Below are 11,379 nucleotides of genomic sequence, written 5' to 3' on the forward strand. Positions count from 1 at the left end.
CCTCTTCATCGTTGCCACGGGAGTGGCTGCTTTCTGCTTCGTCTTTGCCATGGTGGCTTGCAAGCCCTGCCATGTTGACACCAAAGGAGGACTTCGGCTGGCCTATGGAGTGGCTGAGATCCACCATGTTGACGCCAGGCGACGGACTTGAGTCTCTAGCGAGCTTGGTATCGTGCGGCCGGGCCTTCTCAGAGGAGCCGATGAGTTCGGCTTTGAGGTTTGCCTTGATCTCGTTGTGTTTCCTTTTTAGCTCCTCGGGCAGATCCTCGTACTTCAGTGACCTGGTGCGTTCTTCTGACGGGGCGGACAGGTCCACTCCATCGAGTGCGCCTTCAGGTGTGAAACCCTTCCACCTGACGCCATGGGAGCGGGTTCGGTGGAAGGAGCCGATGAGTTCGGCCTCGAGGACCGCCTTGATTTCGTCATGCTTCTTCTTGAGGTCATCAGGCAGGTCCTCGTACTTGACCGGAGTGCTTTCCGCCATTCTTGGATGTAGATGGTGATATTGTCGATGTCGAAGGTCGTCGTCGGCTGTCCCACCGGGCGTGCCAGAATGTGTTGACGTCAGAAACCCACTGGCGGGCACAGACGGGCAACACCGTAGAGCCGGGAACAACTAGGGCTGCGGCTGGCCCCAGTCCCTCAGAGCGACGGCCCGCAAAGCCTCCTGGTCGCACGCACCGATGTTTATCACAGGGGCGTGCCACCGACCTATACCTGGTCGGGAAGGTGTGGATGATGCCTCGCTTAGTTTCCTGCAGGGCACACATGTAAACGTTAAATACGAGCCTCGATCGGCTCTCGAGGTTATCCCGTGAATCGGCTCAAAGAGCCGATCCACCCATGATTCGGACGGGGTGTCCGAATATATGGTGGTCCCGCTTGATCAAGGTAAAGCTGATTAGATCTACGACGATCTGGGGTTTTCACCGCATAATCGGATCATCCTACTCAGGATTGGGCCTCGCGCTCGCGCACGGTGACCGTAAGCCGATCCTAGACAGGGCCTAAAAACCAACACGAGGTTGATCCCCGGAACATCCGTTCTAGGACTAGCAAACGCCACCCTACACGCCGCTGGATCCTCCGACCCCTTGTAAGGCCTAACTATTGCAGATATTAAACTAATCCTTGTAGAACAAGGAGCAATCATAACGGATCAGATCTACTAAACTATGATCAAGCGGGTGCCGCCCCTACACCTAAAATAGGCGTAAGGGCGGCTAGACATGCAAGGGTTGCACTACGAAAGCATGTAATATGAAGAACAATGCTAACCCTAACATGTCTAAGATAACTACGTTGCTCGCCATCAAAAAGGCTTCGAGTACGAGCAACGCATGAACAACGTAGGCAGGCTTGTGCTGCCTAGATCGCAAGATGCGATCTAGGCAGCATGACGCTTACCGGTAGAAACCCTCGAGACGAAGGAGTTGGCGATGCGCCGAGATTTGTTTGTGGTTGAACGTTGGTTGTTGTTTATTCCATAAACCCTAGGTACATATTTATAGTCCGGCGGACTTTCTAACGTGGGTACAAACCCACCGTGTACGAGACAAACTCTAACTTTCAATCTAGATACAATCTACTAGAATTAAAGATACACGGGCAAACAAGCCCAACTCCTCCATGCAAGGCCGCTTCATAGATCTTCCATGTGTAATCTTCCAAGCCCATCTTGATCGCGGCCCACCTCCTGATTTAGCCAAAATCTGGTGATAACAGAGAGATCTACCACCTTCATGGTTGGAGCATGCATATTGTTAGAGAAGAACTTTGGGCCGCTAACTAAAGCCATGATTCATGGTGGAAGTTTCAGTTTGGACACATATCCTCAATCTCGTATGAGAATAATAATTGTTGCCACATGCTTATGCATTAAAGAGGAGTCCATTATCTCGTTGTCCATGTTGTCCCGGTATGGATGTCTAAGTTGAGAATAATCAAAAGCGAGAAATCCAAAATGCGAGCTTTCTCCTTAGACCTTTGTACAGGCGGCATGGAGGTACCCCATTGTGACACTTGGTCAAAACATGTGCATTGCAAAGATCCGGTAGTCCAAGCTAATTAGGACAAGGTGCGGGCACTATTAGTATACTATGCATGAGACTTGCAACTTGTAAGATATAATGTACATAACTCATATGCTTTATTACTACCGTTGACAAAATTGTTTCATGTTTTCAAAATAAAAGCTCTAGCACAAATATAGCAATCGATGCTTTCCTCTTTGAAGGACCATTCTCTTTACTTTTATGTTGAGTCAGTTCACCTATTTCTCTCCACCTCAAAAAGCAAACACTTGTGTGAACTGTGCATTGATTCCTACATACTTGCATATTGTACTTGTCATATTACTCTATGTTGACAATTATCCATGAGATATACATGTTACAAGTTGAAAGCAACCGCTGAAACTTAATCTTCCTTTGTGTTGCTTCAAAACCTTTACTTTGATTTATTGCTTTATGAGTTAACTCTTATGCAAGACTTATTAATACTTGTCTTGAAGTACTATTCATGAAAAGTCTTTGCTTTATGATTCACTTGTTTACTCATGCCATTACCATTGTTTTGATCGCTGCATCCACTACATATGTTTACAAATAGTATGATCAAGGTTATGATGGCATATCACTTCAGAAATTATCTTTGTTATCGTTTTACCCGCTCGGACGAGCAGTAACTAAGCTTGGGGATGCTTGATACGTCTCCGACGTATCGATAATTTCTTATGTTCTATGCCACATTATTGATGATACCTACATGTTTTATGCACACTTTATGTCATATTCGTGCATTTTCCGGAACTAACCTATCAACAAGATGCCGAAGTGCCGCTCCTCGTTTTCTCGCTGTTTTTGGTTTCAGAAATCCTAGTAACGAAATATTCTCGGAATTGGACGAAACGAAGACCCAGGGGCCTATTTTTCCACCGGAGCTTCCGGAAGACCGAAGAACACACGAAGTGGGGCCACGAGGTGGCCAAACCACGAGGCCGCGCGGCCCGGGGGGCCCGCGCCGCCCTATGGTGTGGCCCCCTCGTCCGGCCCCCGACTCGCCCTTCCGCCTACTTAAAGCCTCCGTCGCGAAACCCCCGATGCGAAAAACCACGATACGGAAAACCCATCGAGACGCCGCCGCCGCCGATCCCATGTCGGGGGATTCTGTAGATCTCCTCCGGCACCCTGCCGGAGAGGGGATTCATCTCCCGGAGGACTCTACACCGCCATGGTCGCCTCCGGAGTGATGAGTGAGTAGTTCACCCCTTGACTATGGGTCCATAGCAGTAGCTAGATGGTTGTCTTCTCCTCATTGTGCTTCATTGTTGGATCTTGTGAGCTGCCTAACATGATCAAGATCATCTATCGGTAATTCTATATGTTGTGTTTGTCGGGATCCGATGGATAGAGAATACCATGTCATGTTAATTATCAAGTTATTACACATGTGTTGTTTATGATCTTGCATGCTCTCCGTTTCTAGTAGAGGCTCTGGCCAAGTTTTTACTTTTAACTCCAAGAGGGAGTACTTATGCTCGATAGTGGGTTCATGCCTCGCATTGACACTCGGGACGATGACGAGAAAGTTCTAAGGTTGTGTTGTGCTCGTTGCCACTAGGGATAAAACATTGGCGCTATGTCCGAGGATGTAGTTGTTGATTACATTACGCACCATACTTAATGCAATTGTCTCGTTGCTTTGCAACTTAATACCGGAGGGGGTTCGGATGATAACCTCGAAGGTGGACTTTTTAGGCATAGATGCGCTTGGATGGCGGTCTATGTACTTTGTCGTAATGCCCAATTAAATCTCACTATACTTATCATGTCATGTATGTGCATTGTTATGCCCTCTCTATTTGTCAATTGCCCGACTGTAATTTGTTCACCCAACATGCTTTTATCTTATGGGAGAGACACCTCTAGTGAACTGTGGACCCCGGTCCATTCTTTTAATACCGAAATACAAATCTGCTGCAATACTTGTTTTACTCGTTTTCTCCGCAAACAATCATCTTCCACACAATACGGTTAATCCTTTGTTACAGCAAGCCGGTGAGATTGACAACCTCACTATTTCGTTGGGGCAAAGTACTTTGGTTGTGTTGTGCAGGTTCCACGTTGGCGCCGGAATCTCTGGTGTTGCGCCGCACTACATCCCGCCGCCATCAACCTTCAACGTGCTTCTTGACTCCTACTGGTTCGATTAAACCTTGGTTTCTTACTGAGGGAAACCTGCCGCTGTGCGCATCACACCTTCCTCTTGGGGTTCCCAACGGACGTGTCAACTACACGCATCATTGCACTCGGGTGCCAACGTTGTCATAGAAACAAGGAAATCTTAACTCTCTCTCATCCTCTATGGTCATGTTGAGAAAAATGACACAACACGTCATGATGTTCACAAGAGTTTTTTTGTCCCAAAACCGAACAGGACCTCAAACGATAGCAAACCTTGCTTACAAAGCACCAAATGCTCTCTCAATATCCTTGCGGGCTTCCTCTTGTGCCTTGGCAAATATAACATCTATGTTATCTAGGGGATCCTTAATGGGAGTGGTGTTTCGGAACATGGGAGCATATGCTCCCTATATTTTAAAATTCATCTTACACATATTTTAAATTTCAAAAAATTGAAACGAAAATTTCGCACGTATATCTTCACATGCTACGCGCTGACAAAGTCGTTTCATAAAAAATGAACTTATCATGTGACGTGTGTAAAAAAGACAAAATTCAGTGCTGAAAACAATGCTTTTCACAGGATAAGTTTTCTCTTTTGTTACATAGGCCACAAAAATAAAAAATTTCGTGAAACTTGACGCTGTAAGGGTATATTGCCCCTATGTGTGGTTTTGGTAATTAATGACAATCTCTATGGACTAATGTTTTCATTGAGTTTATATGAAGGAATATTCCATAGGTACTACTTGTATTCCATGTGTTGAATTCAAGTATGGATGCCATGAAGATAAAGATACATCTTGTGTATTGGCATCAAGATCATCTATCAAGATAGTATGATAGAGCATGAGAAGATACAAGGTTGACCAATACAAAGAGTGAAGAAAAGATTCAAGTTTGTTCAACACATGAAGCATGAAGAATGTGCCACGTGAAGTCACATGGTATCTTTCCATGGGCATGCATGGGCATGCATCAAAAGTGAGATCTCATATTGCCCATGAGAGGATGACAGCAAGTGGTGATCGTCATCAAGGTTGAGTTGGACAAGTTCAAGATTGAGCATCTAGAGAGGATCATATGCTTGAAGCTTGCCGTCCATTTGATGATAATGGACTTGTGAAGATGTACATCAATGGAGCTTTCCCATCATAGTGTATGGGGAGCATTTGTGAGTCTTCACGAAGTAACGATGATCAAGTGTGGCATTCCGGCTTGAGTGGAGCTTGAAGAGTTATCATCAAGATCAAACGGGATGCGCAAGGCAAAGGTATGGCCTTGCTAGGTTTTCCTTTTACCGGTCTCAAGGTGGTTGTTGGGAGACCGGATTATAGGATAGATAGCCGCACTATCAAGAGGGGCTTTCGGTTGGGTAACTTGATCGCATCATCTTAGGGAGCTCAATCCTTTGCATACTTTGCATATCCCTATTGCTTCTTAGTGTTTCTCTGTGAGAGGTTCTTGACCTTGTTGCTAGCTATACAACAAGCCCAAGTTCATCGAAAACGGAATCCGCATGCATCTTCTATTGCGTTTTCGAGTTTGGACGTCTTCACCGTTTCTTGACGGTGGGAGACTCCCTCTCTAAAAACATCTAAAAATATCCTGTGAGGAGTCTCCATATTGGGGTTCTATTCGTCGTTATCTTTCCAACAAAATTGGTTTCATGTCAATCGGGGTCCGGACACAACAGTTATCACAGTTTTTTGTATAACATGTTTTACCTGCTCGCCCGGTTTCTCACCCGGCGTGATCGGCCGTCCCACCGGCCGGCCCGGTTCAAACCGGCCCGTGGACTGGTGCAAACCGGGCCATGTACTGTAAGACACAGAAGTGTCCCAGTCATGGCCCGTTCACATGCCCGGTCACAGGCCCGGCTTGGACCGGCCGGGTCCGGCCCTCGTCCGGCTCGACCGGCGGTGGACCGGCCTCCCCGGCGCAGGTTCTCGCGCGACAAAGACCCGCCCCGGTCACGACCCAGCGCCTGGTCCGGTTTGGACCGGCTGGTCCGGTCTGTGGCCCGGTCTGAACGGGTCCTGCACCGGACGGCCCGGCCCTAGGCCCGGTTGACCGGCCTCCTCGACTGCTGACTCAGCCCAACTTTTCCCCAACGGTTATATTTTATCTTGGGCTATAAATAGCCCTTCTTCCACCTTGGGCTGGATAAGTTCTTCCACTCTCTCCTCCATTGTTGCCTTTGAAGAACTTGCCCTCTCTCTTGATTCCCCCCATGATTCTTGCTCATTCTTGAGGGATCTAAGAGAGGAGATCTAGATCTACAATCCCCACCAATCCATCTCTCCTCTAGGTGAGGGGAACCCTTTGGATCTAGATCTTGGAGTCATTTGTTGATTTCCTCTTTGTTCTTCCTCTCTAATCTCATCCTAGCATTTGTTGCTTTGGTGGGATTTGAGTGTGAAGGATTTGAACACCTCTAGTGTTCTTGCTTTGCATCATTGCATAGTGTTGAGCTCTCCACCACGATTAGTTCGAGTGAGAGACTGTGAGCTTGTTACTCTTGGAGGGAGACCTCCTAGTTGGCTTGGCGGTTGGTGCTCCGGTGATCTCATCAAGGAAGATCTTGAAGAGGCCCGGGCTTCTCCTTCGTGGAGCTTGTGAAGTGGTTGTGGAGCTTGCCATCTCCGGAGTAGAGGAAAAGCTAACCATAAGGAAAGGGCCATTATCCTTCGTGGGTGTGGCTCGGAGAATAGGGTGAGCCTTCGTGGCGTTGGGGAATCCTTCGTGGGACCTCCACTCCTCCAAACGTGACGTACCTTCTTGCAAAGGAAGGGAACACGAGAATACATCATCGTCTCCGCGTGCCTCGGCTATTTCTATTCCCGAGCTAACTTTCCTTGTGATAGCCATCGTGCTTGAAGTACATATATCTTGCTATCACTTGTGCTTCATATATCTTGTGCCTATCTTGCTTAACTCTAGTTGTTATTGTTACACTTAGTTGAGCCTAGCATATTTAGGGGTTGTGCTTGTAAACTAAACGTTAGTTTAATTCCGCATTCTTACAAGCCAAATCCGTAAGAGTTTTTAAGCGCCTATTCACCCCCCTCTAGGCGACATCTCGTCCTTTCAATTGGTATCAGAGCAAGGTCTCTCCTTGTTTAAGGCTTCACGCCTTGAGAGTAAAGATGTCGGCTAGTAATATAGTGCACAATGACACAATTATCTTTAATGGCACAAATTATCTTTTGTGGAGAAATTGCTTGCTTTGTAATCTTTGGACCTGGTGTCCTAATATAGAGCGATTTCTAGATGTAGGTTTTTCTCCTCCGATGGATCCTCAAAGTCTATATTTAGAGGATGAGAAAAACTTACATCTTGAAGCTCAAGTATCTAATGAGCTTTTATTCTCCTTGAGACCAGATTTTCGTAGGTTCTTGATATATATAAAGCAAAAATCGTCTCATGAGATGTGGATCAAGCTTAAAGAAATGTTTGGTGGATCCATTTCTCATTTGGTCGATGGTGTCTCCGAGGAGCTTTCTTCCCCTTCACATCATGAAGAGCTCAAAGTTGCTTCCACCTCCGGCCGTGATGATATATCATCTTCTTCCACTTCACCAACGTGTTGCAAGAATAATGATATGGTGAGTGGTGAGGAAAATTGCAATTTTGATATTGTGCTCAATAGTGATGATTCTTCATCTCTATCCCATTGCAATGTTTCCTCTTTGGACTTGAACACATATAGCACTAAAAATAATCTACATGCTTGTGTTGATAGTCCTTGCATATCATGTGTAAATTTCTTACATAGATCTCATGATGATATGTTTGCCTTGTCTTGTTTCCATAATCAAAATGCTTCTATTTCCTCTAGTTGTTTGTTGACTAACAATGTAGAGGAAACCGAACACTCTATGGATCAAGACACGATTTCAAATGGGGATTCAAGAATATCCTCATTATCATCCTCCGGTATGCACATGTGCCTTATGGCAAATGGATCAAAGATATCTCCTAATTTGACTCCTAACACATCCTCTAATGATGAGAGTGATGATGATGATAATGATGAAGAATATACTTTGTTGCATGATATGGGAATGGTATATGCCTCTCTTCATGGTAATAAAGAAGCTCGTGCTAATCTCGAACACTCTATGGAAACCTTGAATAAATACAAGGAAACCATAGTGGAGTTGGAGTCCCATGTTGAAAATGGGAGAATGAGATTCAATCTCCTCAAGCAAGAGCTAAAAGATGAGAAGCATACTAATTTTATGCTCACACAAAAAATTGAATCCTATGAGTTTGAAAATGAAAAATCTATTGATGATGCTTGTGCTACTAACTCTAATTCTTGTGAAGCATCTACATTAAAGGAGAATGTTGAGCTAAGGGCTCAACTTGAGTTGCTAACTAGCAATTATAGGGAATTGGAAGAAAGTCATAAAAAGCTCTCAAGCTCTCATAATGATCTTCTAATTTCCTATGATGGGCTAAAGTTAGCTCATGAGGCAAGTATCACTAAAGTAGTATCTTGTGAGCCTCATGTGGACATTAGCACAACCTAAACTCAAAATGCTATTTTGCCATGTGAAAGATCGAGATGTCGCCTAGAGGGGGGGGGGGTGAATAGGCAATTTAAAACTCTTACGGATTTGTCTTGTACTAATGCGGAATTAAACTATCGTTTAGTTTACAAGCACAAACCCTAAATATGCTAAGCTCAACTAAGTGTAACAATAGCAACTAGAGCTAAGCAAGATAGGCACAAGATATATGTAGCACAAGTGATAGCAAGATATATGTACTTCAAGCACGATGGCTATCACAAGGAAAGAGAGCTCTGGTATAGAAATAACCGAGGCACGCGGAGACGAGGATGTATTCCCGTGTTCCCTTCCTTTGCAAGAAGGTACGTCACGTTTGGAGGAGTGGAGGTCCCACGAAGGATTCCCCGCGCCACGAAGGCTCACCCTATTCTCTGAACCACACCCACGAAGGATAATGGCCCTTTCCTTATGGTTAGCTTTTCTTCCGCTCCGGAGATGGCAAGCTCCACAACCACTTCACAAGCTCCACGAAGGAGAAGCCCGGGCCCCTTCACAATCTTCTTGAAGAGATCACCGGAGCACCAACCGCCAAGCCAACTAGGAGGTCTTCCTCCAAGAGTAACAAGCTCACGGTCTCTCACTCGAACTAATCGTGGTGGAGAGCTCAACACTATGCAATGATGCAAAGCAAGAACACTAGAGGTGTTCAAGTCCTTCACTCTCAAATCCCACCCAAACAACAAATGCTAGGATGAGATTGGAGAGGAAGAACAAAGGGGAAAGTCAACCAAGATCTAGATCCCAAGAGTTTCCCTCACTTAGAGAAGAAATGGATTGGTGGAAGTATAGATCTAGATCTCCTCTCTTAGATCCCTCAAGAAATAGCAAGATTTATGGGAGGAATCAAAGGGGAGAGCAAGTTCTTCAAAATGCAACAATGGAGGAGAGAGAATGGAAGAACTAACTCAGCCCAAGGTGGAAGAAGGGCTATTTATAGCCCAAGAGCAAATATAACCGTTGGGGAAAGGTTGGGCTGAGTCAACCGTCGAGGAGGCTGGTCAACCGGGCCTGGGGCCGGGCCGTCCGGTCCATGGCCCGGTCAGACCGGGCCACGCACTCGGACCAGCCGGTCCAAACCGGTCGGTAGGCCGGACCCCGACCGGGGTCACTTTGTGTCGTCCAGGAGGTCATCCGGTTGTCCCCCGGTTGGCGCCCGGTTGGCGACCGGTCGACCGGACGGAACGCCGAGCCAGCCGGTCAATAGGCCGGCTGACCGGGCGGCAGACCGGAACCGGCCGGCGCATGGGCCGGTCCGACCGGGTCCCTGACCGGGTGAGCAGGAAAACATGTTATACAAAAACTGTGATAACTTTTGTGTCCGGACCCCGATTGACACGAAACCAATTTTGTTGGAAAGATAACGACGAATAGAACCCCAATATGGAGACTCCTCACAGAACATTTTATATGATTTTAGAGAGGGAGTCTCCCACCGTCAAGAAACGGTGAAGACGTCCAAACTCGAAAAACGCAATAGAAGATGCATGCGGATTCCGTTTTCGGTGAACTTGGGCTTGTTGTAAAGCTAGCAACAAGCTCAAGAACATCACACAGAGAAACGTCAAGAAGCAATAGGGATATGCAAAGTATGCAAAGGATTGAGCTCCCTAAGACGATGCGATCAAGTTACCCAACCGAAAGCCCCTCTTGATAGTGCGGCTATCTATCCTATAATCCGGTCTCCCATCAACCACCTTGAGACCGGTAAAAGGAAATCCTAGCAAGGCCATACCTTTGCCTTGCGCATCCCGCTTGATCTTGATGATAGCTCTTCAAGCTCCACTCAAGCCGGAATGCCTCACTTGATCATCGTCGCTTCGTGAAGACTCACAAATGCTCCCCCGTACACCATGATGGGAAAGCTCTATTGATGCACATCTTCACATGTACATTATCACCAAATGGACGGCAAGCTTCAAGCATGTGATCCACTTGAGATGCTCATCTTGAACTTGCCCGACTTAACCTTGTACCTTCTCATACTCTCATAAGATAGAGCATGGCTAATATTGAGTTCCACATAAGAACTCCATCTCCATTTCTTCTTCTTGATCATATCACATATATGTCTTCAAATCGATGATCTTGATGCCAACACACAAGATGTATCTTTATTTACATGGCATCCATACTTGAATCCAACACATGGAATACAAGTAGAACCTATGGAATATTCCTACATATAAACTCAATGAAAACATTAGTCCATAGGGGTTGTCATTAATTACCAAAACCACACATAGGGGCAATGTACCCTTACAATCTCCCCCATTTTGCATTTTGGTAATTGATGACAATCACTATAAGAGGGTTTATATAATGAATATTAGAAACAAGTACGTAACTTATCCGAGAATAAGTTGTATACAAGAGGTTGTATTTGATATGGTCAAGTAACACAAAGCTACTAGCCCATATCAAAACCGGCTCTACTCACACAACTACAACAAATGCAAGGGATGTGAGTAGAACCAATATATATAGAGAAAACTCCCCCACAATGTATGCACGTGTGATGAACATGAATTCATTGCATATAATGTCAAGATTAACCTTTGGGATAGTTTCCACTATATATATACAACCATGCAAGACATATAAATATGGAACGTGAT

Source organism: Lolium rigidum, chromosome 7 (assembly GCF_022539505.1).
Source record: "Lolium rigidum isolate FL_2022 chromosome 7, APGP_CSIRO_Lrig_0.1, whole genome shotgun sequence".
In the NCBI taxonomy this organism is placed as follows: domain Eukaryota; kingdom Viridiplantae; phylum Streptophyta; class Magnoliopsida; order Poales; family Poaceae; genus Lolium; species Lolium rigidum.